The 11,154-nt window shown below is 35.7% G+C and overlaps 1 protein-coding gene across 1 annotated transcript in view; it reads left to right on the top strand.

Annotated features, from left to right (window-relative positions):
• The first annotated feature begins 3,993 nt into the window (after window positions 1-3,993).
• LOC134337781 (protein polyglycylase TTLL10-like) overlaps window positions 3,994-11,154 on the top strand; it is a 172,687-nt gene continuing 165,526 nt past the window's right edge. Inside the window, exon 1 of the mRNA XM_063033018.1 lies at window positions 3,994-4,028. The gene's annotated coding sequence lies outside the window, so the exon portion shown is untranslated. The remainder of the gene's footprint in view (window positions 4,029-11,154) is intronic.

Genomic DNA, 11,154 nt, shown 5'->3' with positions numbered 1-11,154 from the left:
GACTACATTTGTACACCTTGACTCACATCTTCAAATACTTATAGCATATTCTGCCTCATTCTAGAAGCAATTATTCTTAAAGTACAAACTAAAGATTCGAGAACTGTGTTTAAAAATGTCTTTTTGTTTTACCTATTTAGAAATATTTCAGGTACTATTAGTATTCAACAAATAAGTATCTGTGTACTTTTAACAAAGGTTGCATCAAATGTCATACAGAATGCTCCGAAAATATCCCTTTCCAGTTTTCATGCTTTTCTGGTAAGTCGGTAAGGTGTCTGGAATTTCTGCACTTGAGACTCATTCTCACGATATCCGTGCAATCATCACGCAAATGAAATTTGTTTTTAACCTATCACGGTGCCGAAAGGCACACCTGTCAACGGCCAAAGGCAAAGCAGATTGGTCTGAAGTAAAGAAAGCACCTGCGCAGGGGAGGGGTGGGAGCTGCATGTAAGTAGAAACTCCTTCGACGTTCTCTGTCTCTTTGCTTCTTCACCTCACCGCAGTCCAGTCACTTTGACAGACTCTGAGTTTCTGTATGTTAAAGAGCCAATGGTAGCCTTTATTACTTTTATTTTTTAAACAGCTTTAAATGAAGGGAAATCTTACTTTCTTATTGCTAGCTTGTTGCTTTTGATAGAATTCATCAAAGGAGACCTTCCTGGTCATCAAGAGGAGACATCAGACTACAAAGAAAATCATCTGTACTACGTCGTGAAGCCATGGCTTGTGAAAGTTTTCAGTATTTGAAGCAATTGTGGAGTGAAAGTTTAAAATGTTTGCAGGCACAGAATTAATCCGTACTGTTTCACCATCTTGCCGACCTTGAGGAACAGGTATATTGGTTAAAAAAAGAAGGTGGTTGGGAAACAGAAATAAGAGTACTTAGCTTTGTATTAGCTCAGCATTAAGTGCTATTTGGTAACTGGAAAGACATAATATAGATGGTGTCAGTTTCTGTTAGATTGGAAGGGCCAGCACATGAATTGAAACGTGCCACTTCCAACCAGTTTAACCAGTTGGGGCAGGTCAAGACAGCACGGAGAAAGCTGAGGATGGGGAACTGAAAGCCTTTGAAGTCGACAGTTTGAAGAACGGCCTTCTTTATAAAGTTGCATTGTTTAAAGTCATCTCAAAGTGAGGTTTGGATTATTGTTTTAACAACTTCTTTTAAAAAATGCAAAACAGAAAATATTTAAAGGAAAGTTAACATGCTGAAAATATAGATGAGATTGTACAATGATTATTAAATTAGAACTTTTGGTTAATTTTGAAACATAAATCTAGAGCATTATAAATATTTTTGAGAAGTGGCATTTAATATTGGCTAATTTGTTAATAAGACGTAAGTACGTAGTTAAGTCTAGTGTGTTTTTGGATTTTAAAGTGTGTATTCAAGGCCGTACAAAAACTTTGTACCTTTGTAGTTTCGCAAGTATCGGGTATGGTTCTAAAGATGGCAAGAAACTGCCACCTTTTTGCTTAGCCATGGAATGCTGCATGATATTTATGATTAGAAATGATACCAAGCACAGAGAATCAATTCTTTCATTTAGCTTCACAACTGGGGAACAACGTTTCATTTACTCGATACAAACATTTTAGCTTCTTTCTACCTCGTTGCGCTGAAGTGCTGAACTAAGATAATGAACAGAGTAATGCGTTCTTCAAACATTGGCCATTTTGCAATAGCTCCAGTTCTGTGGGTTTTTAAAAAAATAAAATCTGAATCCTTTAATTTATTAATTAGACAAATTTTCATTTTAGCTCAGTGAAAATCTTGATAATAATCCAGGTAGATTGAGGTGTTTATGTATTTTAACTTTTGACAATAATCATCTTAAAGTTATAGAGAATAACTTACTACCTCACAACAAAGTGTTACAAGGTTAGAAATCTGAGTGATTGGTTCAGCCATGTGCTGAAATTTTTAAATTTAAAATAATTTGATAATTAAAATTAATTTATTGTTTGTAATTTATTATGTTCCATTGGTTTGGCATCTCTATTGTCAAACAAAATTGAATTTTTAATTTAAACTAATTATAATTTCTTTCATTTTCTTATCAGTTGTGTAAAATATACCATGACTGAAAATTTGAAGTTTTGTAAACACTAAAAAAATTAACCATTTAGTTGAATTTAACAACTTAAGTACTGACAAAGTACAAATTTGTCCCTGAAAACTGAATTATCAGCTTGTTAGAAATCATTCACTTAACTAACAGCAGAGGAAAGTCCTTCAACCTTTGAATAGTCATCTAAAATTCCAGGCAGTTACAATTAAACAGTGAAAAGAAGATTTGTTCAGGAACTTTTTTAAAAAGAAGTTCAATTGGTATTAGATACTTAATTGTGCTGCATAACTGCTCATGTTATTGACTAATCTGTAAAATAACAGTGTTCTGGAAAGTGGATCCTTTGTTCCAAAGCTGGATGAATCAGTGCAGATCTAGTCCAATGTAACGCTTGCTACACACTAAACTCAGAATCATTATTTGAAACAGATCTGTCTTTATTAAGGAAGTTATGATTTGGTTACAAGTTCCTTCTCAAAGATTAGCGAGTAGTTTCTACCTGCACCTGCTGAGGGTAGAACTGATATATATATATATATATATATATATATATATATATATATATATATATTAACTGTTTTTAAAATTGTAGAAAGAAATCTAAAGTGTAGAAAGCTGATGAACTAAGTAGGTGAGACTGAGAGCACCATTTTGTGAAAGTGCTTTCGCTTACAATGTTTTAATGCATATGTGGAAAAAAAATAGAATTTGTTAACAAGTTCTCAATCAGTAAAACCCAACTTCTAACTGAGAGAATTGGTGTAACATCGTGTTTGTAAAACAAAATGCTATTAGTTAAACAGTGTTCTTTAAGGATGTAGAAAATAGGAGCATGCGAAGGCCATTGGACCGTTTTGCCAGATCGGACATTCAATATGATCATGAGGAATCTTTTATTTTAGTGTATTTTCCTCCACTAATTCCTTGATTTATTTGATAGATGGATATCTTTTGACCTTTTCGTTAGATTGTATCACCCTCAGGCTCCAGCACTGTGAACTTTAATAATGAGATTAAATTGCGCTGGAGTTAAATTTCAGTAGAAGAATTTAAATGTGTTTGTTAGGAAAACTTTGATTAGTGATACCATTGTTTAATTAAAAATCACCCACTTGGGCAAATATACTGCTCAACTGTAGATTTTATATTCCACAAAAACATTTTCTCTAATTTAATTTCAACATCTTAGACTTCAGTAATGAAGTTTATATAACTTTGTTATTGCATGAAGTAATTTGAATGGCTTTTGTAACGTCAACATTAGACATTCGTAAATTGTAAATCTTTCTTCTGTAAAACCTTTGTTCTTTCATTGATAAAGTGTGAAGAGTGTAAGTTCCTTTCTACCTTCATTCCCAAAATAGCACCTCAACTTGTTCAACAAGGGGAAATATAATCTTTTATGTCCCCCTGGACCCCAGGTAACCTTCTGGAGATCTGGCATTAGATAAGGTATAGTGTTTCATCTGACTTGTCCATTACACAATTGCTAACTATTGATTAAGATTCAGCCACAGTTAACTAACAAGTCAGTCTTCACATCAAAATTACATTCCACGGTGAAGCTGGAGATCTTTACACACAGTGGTAGGATTGCTTAAGATCCAGATTTAGAACGACCTAGACATTCTTGAATTCATCTGAACCTTGTCCAGGCGTTGGCTGAAAGGGGTGGGCACAGACGAAGGTAACACTGGTGGCTAATTGCTGGTATTACACAGGTGGGGAGCTGGTGTGTGCTTCGTTCTCTACATGTCTTATTCATAGTTTCCTTTCTTCCCAAGGCCTGCACATTGGTAATAATGCTGATGATTAACTAAATGAAGCCTGTAGCCAGGCAACCATTAGATGGGTTTTATATTTCAAGGGTTCAAAATGACCAGAGAAGCCACATTATTCACGAGTCGGGTAAACTGAGGGTTTCTCTTTGTGTTGCCTTTCTTGACGGTAAGATTACAGGTGTTACTTATTCCCATTCAAATTTTCTCCTTTTGCTTTCCTTGTACCCTCCCTAATTCTACTTTCCCATTCTAAAGAATTTTGTTTGGTATCTGCAGACTAAACTATGCTTCTTTTATGCCAACTATTTGCATATGATAAACATTCAAAACAGCTTTTTGTACATTCAAATCATTTACTTTGTTGAGAAAGTGTTTTGTTGGAGTAGTGAGTCACATTCAGGAACAAATTCCCTTCAGGATGTTTTATTAACCAAGTTGGATGTCTTTAATCTCTAGTTATTTTGTATAAATAAGTGAGAGAATAGTATCAGGGCACAGATTCAACTAACAAACTTTTCTCGTGTTTCTCCCCGTAATCCACATTTCTGTACTATCGCTGGTAAAGCTGGGAACATTTGTTACTAAACGGTAGAATGTTGTTAACATTTTTACACCAGTTAGACATTAATCAGAGCTTGAGAACTTGCGTGCTGCTAACATAGTCACTTTTGTTTTTTAATCATTTTAAAAAATTTATTTGAGTTCAAGAATATTCTTCCTAATTTGATGAATCTTGTGTAGTTCAAGGGTTAATACAGATGGGAGGTACTCTTTACCCTTTTATAGAACTAGGATTACAATGAAAAGCCAAGTACAGAAAGTTCCGGAATGAATTATTGCCCTCCGCAGTTCATCAAGCTGAACATGGCTTCCAAAACCAAAACTTTATGTGGCCTTTGTTTGAAACCTAGACAAATTCTGTTTAGTGCTGTTTGAAAAGGAAACCCATTTCCTTTTGATTTATAATTTTATTTTCTGCTAAAGCAATATGCAGAGTAGGGAAATTGCGAAAGTTATTGGGATATTCTGCAATAGAGTATATCCCCTCCAATTCTTCTGTTCCAGAAACCCTGATTATTGTTTGTTTAAAATAGACATTAAGTACCCTGAAAACAATCCAAATATTTAATTAATATAACGTAGAAATGACAGGAAAAAATAGGCACATTCAGTTACTGTTAGTAGTTATACAGTAACAGAGATGACATTGAACAACCTTCCTAAAGTGGACAGTACAAAGCAAGGCAACATCAGATTAATTTCTTTAAAGAAAGAAAAGATTTCAGAGAAATGTTTTTCTTTAGGGGGTGTTGCCAGATGGGTGGAAAACATCCTTTCTTTCTTTTACTTTAGTTTTCCAATGGTAACTGAACATTCGTGCATTTGGAGCCGTTGGTTTCCAACTTGTTCCTTTCATTTTCACTGAAGCAGTCAGTTTGCAGTTTTTTATAAAAATTGCTCATCTGTTTCATATCCTGGCTCTAGAATTATAGACAAAATATCTTCGTTCATACCTGGATCTTTGAAATGACCATTAGTGTAAATTTCTCCTTATTTGTTGAAGCTTGAATGAATTGTTATTGTTCCAAAGTTAATTAGTTTTCTTTGTGCAAAGATGCAAAGAAAATAAATGCAGAAATTGTGAAGAAAATGGATAAACTAGATTACTCAGGAATAGCTTTTTTGATGAGTCTGGATTACAGTCGCGTTTGTGATTACGTTTAATTTGTTCTGGGTAATACGTTGATATTAACTGGAAGTCGCCATGATCACAAATGTTAGATCAATTGATATGAATGTACAAATGCAGGATCAGGAAATGTAAGCCTAATCTAGTTTATTTGTTCTGAGTTCCTTAGCAGAGTTTAACAACTAACCATCATGTATAGTTTTGTTTTATCTCTGATATCAGTGACAGAGTTTTGTTTTGGTCAGTTGTGTCAGGAATTAGGACATCTTATTAAACATTACCCCATTCTAATTATGGAAATTATTTCTTACAGAAAAAAATAACACAATCTCTTTTCACAGCTTAACAAAATCGTATAATTTTAAATCATTGTTCTTCCAGTAAAATATGCTTGCAGGGGCTGTGTTACAAACAGTTGAGGGAATTTTTTAGTTTTTAAAGAAGGCAATCAAATGAATTCAGTTCTATGTTGCTTAAGTTGCTCTACTTTTGTCAGTTATGATATTTGAAGATGATGTGTCCGTGTTGCTGCGATGATATCTTCAAGTTTATTTTCATTACATCTATTGAGCTGTTTTTTTAGGACATTTTAGGTAATCCCCAAGTGTATATTTTATTAATATAAACATTGCTTACCTGAATATCTGGCTTATTTTTTAGATAAATCTCCAGCTCTATGACACTAACAAGCATTTTAATGAACCAATGTAGAAGTCTGCAGTTGCAGATTAGCCAGAATATTATGTTGAAGAACAGTTCTCACTCAGCTGACCACTTTGAAATAGATATTTTAAAACTATTTGAATCTTTCCAAAGGTGATTTTTAAGTTGGTGGAAGTACTTCTTTGTGTCAAAACTGGTTGTCAGACTGAATATTCTAAATGTCTTTTAAGAACTAAGTACTAATTTGTAATATCCATAGAGAGCATTTTATTGATTTGTATATGAAGAAGGTTTGAAACACATAAAAGTGGTCCTTTTAACAACCAGAATCAAACACATTTTATTGGTTATTTCTGATTAGATGCTCTGTTCGTCTGAATGTGACCCATAAATCAATAAAGGTTGAAAATGCTACAGACACACAACAGGTCCATCAGGGCTAGTGAGTAGATCAGACTTTCACCAGGGCTAAAAAAGGACAATAACTAACAGCTTGGAACTGAGTGTGATTGCGTTCTTGTTTGCATTTTAGCTTCCCTGAAAATCTTCAACTTTTCCTTCTATGCAACGTCTTTCAGTAATGCATCTGACAAGTTAGAACCAGTAATGTTGTGGGTTTTTTTTGGTCTGATAGTAGAGCTGCAGACTGAAAAGTCTTCATTAATTTGTGGTGTTCAGGAATACTGGAAGCCATTTTGCTGCTCCTTCCACAGCTGCCGTACAAAATGGTGGGATTAGCTCATGTCCCTGGAACCACAGGCAGCAGATGAAGTTTTTTCTTGTTTTTTTGCCTTTTTGCTTTAAGATTTAAAAGAGTTTGTATGAGAATGACTCTGCAAATTCTCCGTCGGTGGAAGCCTTTAGCATAGTATTTCATTCTAGGTTTTATGTTCACCTTTTCTGAGTGCTTTCATTTTCGACAGAAAACGAGTGATGTCACCTCCTGAGGCACCAAATCTCTGCCTATTTGGATCATGTGCAGTTACATAGCAAGTCAAAGCTTGAGTTTTAAATTCAGGCAGACTTTTCACAATGCAGCTACGAGTTTGTAAACCTTCATGGCTGAAGTTCCTGGTTTACTGAAAAAGAAGCTTCATAAATAGAGGTGCCAGTTTTTTTTCCTTAATAGAATAGGAAGGGGCTGTAGTAATCTATAGGATACATTGACTAACAGAATTTAAACTGTTTTAGAACAGCTTTTAAAAACTCATTGGCATATTATTAGTATACATTGGTAAGGACTCCTCACTTCATGTTCTCGATATTTATTGCTTATTTATTGTTGTTTTTTTTTCTTTTTGTACTTGCACGGTTCATTGTCTTTCGCACATTAGTTGCTTGTCCGTCCTATTGGATGTGGTCTTTCATTGATTCTATAGTGACTCTTTATTTACTGTGAATTCCTGCAAGAAAATGACTCTCAGGGTGGTGTATGCTGACATATGTGTACTTTGATAATAAGTTTACTTTGAACTTTCATAGTGGGTCAATAATGAAATTCAGAATAATACCACTTTTATATATTCAACCAGAAAGAATTACGTTTAAGTATCTGTGATATATCTGTATAGTATTGATCATTTTTCCTTTTGTAAGTGTGTTTGGATACGTAAAACTTTTCTGTGAAAGCACACTGATACTATAATTTATTTTGAACATTTTAATATCAAGATGGTTTATAAGAGAAATTGAACTTTTCACTCGTAGTGGGCGATGTCTGGTGGTAGAATTGTACCTATAAGACGGTGAGGGTGCTCAGTGGGAACTGTATCTGTACGATGGTGAAGATGTTCCTTCGCATGAATTTAGAAACCTCTATAACACGGGTTCCTAGACTTTTTTATGCCATGGACCCATACCATTAACCAAGGGGTCGGTTGGCCCCTGATCTATAAGGTCACTCCTAAACCTCCTATGCTGTAGGATAAAAGTCCAACCTCTTCACAGAACCCAAGCTTTCCAGTCCTGGTAACATCCTCATAAATCATTTTTACATCCTCCAGTTTAATGCTATTCTTCCTATAGCAGGACAGATAGAACTACATGCAGTTCCCTAAATGTGACCTTAGCAATATCTTGCAAAGCTGTAACGTAATGTCCTAACTCCTGAACTCAGTATTCTGAGTCACCACCCCATCTACCTGTGGTGCCTCTTTCAGGGAATAGTGTCCCTGTACCACTAGGTCTCCCTGTCCTACAGCATTCCCCAGGGCCCTGTCATGAGCCCTGCCTTATCTTATCAAATGCAACACCTTGCATTTATCTGAATTAAGCTAATTTGTTAACTTCATTTCACTGGGAACAGAGGATAAGGAGAGCTGAGTTTGTTTGAGGAACAGGGATGATAAATTTGGCATTCCCATAATGGACTGTCAACAGAAGCTTTTTAGTCAAAATGTAAAACTTTATGAAATAGTGATTGCAAGCAAAATGTGAATCCATGTCCAATAAAGACAAGGAAAATGTATACAATATCCAATAAATACAGTGAAAATTTAAACAAGAAACATAAAATTCACTTGAACCAAGTTATTTTTAACAAAAACTTGATTTAAATGATAAGAAAGTCAATGTACTTAATAAGAAACACAACAGTGTAACAGAAAGAAGAAAATGGCATATTTAGCAACTTAGAGCAGAAACGTGTAAGAAATGGACTTTGTTAGAAGTGAGGACAGTGATTAGAATACACTTTTATACCCTTGTTACCAGCAATTACTTTGAGAATGGTTGCTGGCAAAATGAGATTGAAAGAGTGCTGGGGAGTTATTGCCATCTTACTGGGCAGCATTGGATGTAACGTGTATTCTAATACTGCCTGGTAATGATGACGATGGCTTTCTGATTTCATCGGAGAAGAATTCAGTACAAACAGAAGAATAGAAGTTTCTGGCTAACAGACTCAGGGGGACCAGGTAAAACTCAGCAGTTGGTTTGAAAGTTGAAAGAATTGACCATTTATTATTTCATTCTTATGATAGATTTTCCTTAATGAAGGGGCGATGAGTGTACTTGTTTCACGTCTTTGCATGATCTCTGTAATGTTGCATTGATTTTCAGAGTACTGTCTCGGTAGTTCTTCAGCTGAGTGGCACTGTTAACACTGCTTCCTTTCACAGCAAACTCTCCCCAGCCAATAGGAAGTGAAAATGAAGTCATTACTTGCATTCGTAAGGTAGGGCATATTTTAGCAAGTTTTGTAGACTATCATAAGGCTACCTTTCTGTGCTAAAACAAACTTATTAGTAAAATAACAGAACATGTTTTCATTTTGTCAGCTTACAGCTGAAAGGAGAAATTGCTCGGATTTTTTCACTGGGATGATCTTTCATTCAGACCATCCACTGATCTTTGTTTCAATTCAGAATCAGAATCCGGTTTATTATCACCAGCAAGCTTTTATTTTGGATTTATACAACGAGAAAAATAAAGTTGAGAGGTTAGGATTACTCAGGAAGTGCAATTAATAAGATGCAATTGAACATAATCTAATTTATCCAGAAGAATAGCTAGCTTTTATCGCTAAAAGCAGGGCACAAATCCAAATTACTCAGGCAGAAAGAAGGTGATAATGAGGAGAAGAGGAAATGATGAGCAGGTGATACTGAGGAAAATTAATGAATGCAATCGTGAATTCCTGGAATAATATTTTCTATTGTGGCTCCACAAAATTGCAATTTCAACCAAATCGTTGCAATCGCTGTATTTTGGAGGAAACATCATAGGGCTGAGGTAATATCCCATACGAAATGAAGTTGCTGACTACTTCCTTGTACAAGTAGAACATCACAGTACAGGCCCTTCAGCCCATAATATGAATTCTGCTCTCAGTCTATGTCACTCACTCTTGTGTCCTTGACTACACAGTTCAGTTTCTCTCCCAGATGATATCAAAGGAAGAATAGGAGATCTGTTTTTGCTTTAAAGATATTATTTGAAATCATTGTAATTATGGACAGGTTGTAAAGAAGAACTTGCATTTTTCTAATACACTTTTCATTTCCTGGTTATAGCATTTCAAGCAGTGAGGGATCTTTTGGGTACGTGTTGGAACGTAGGCAATGATACAGCCAACTTGGAGATAGTAATCCAGCATCAAGCCGATGCTGCCTGAACCATCGAGTCCAGTGTTTTGTTTCTTGCTGGGGATTATATATTTATTTATTGAGATACTGCTCAGAGCAGGCTCTTCCAGCCCGTTGAGCCACGTCGCCCAGCAATACCCTGATTTAACACTAGCCGAATCACAGGACAATTTACAAGGTCCAATTAACCTGGTAACCGGTACTTGCTTGGAACTGAAACACCAGGAGGAAACCCACACAATGACGGGGAGAACATTCAAACTCCTTACAGGCACAGCAGGAAATGAACCCAGGTTGCTGGTACTGTAAAGCGTTGTGCTAATTACGACACTACCACGTCACCCCCAGCAGTATTATGTACACAACAATAACACGATGAATTTTTTGGAGATTTGTGTTGGGAGGTGACCATTGTTGGGATTCCTCAACTCCTCAAGATAGTGGCAAAAAATTCATCTGTTCCACCTAACTGAGCAGGCAGGATCTTTGTCAAACATGTCACCTGATACACAGCAATCTCTCAGCTGCTCCAGTGTGACAATGTGCTGGCATGGAACTAGAATTTACAACCTTTGCACAATGGAGCAGAATGGAGCATCTAGCCCATCATTCTACATGATTATGGTGAACCTACACTAGGCCTCCACACCTCTGCTACGCTCCTTCCCCATTTCCTCAACTCCCTGATCTTTCAGAATGTTATCTGCCTCCTCACTGTGATCTACCCTCTGACTTCTAGGATAGAAAATTCCAGAATTTCTCTGCCATCTGCAATTAAGATATTCCTATTCACCTCTGTTTTAAATCCCATCCCTTACCTTGTAACTATATCCTGTCATTCAAATCTCTCACAT

Source organism: Mobula hypostoma, chromosome 25 (assembly GCF_963921235.1).
Source record: "Mobula hypostoma chromosome 25, sMobHyp1.1, whole genome shotgun sequence".
NCBI lineage: Eukaryota > Metazoa > Chordata > Chondrichthyes > Myliobatiformes > Myliobatidae > Mobula > Mobula hypostoma.
Note: the sequence above shows the minus strand (reverse complement) of the source record. Positions and strands in the feature narration are given on the sequence as shown.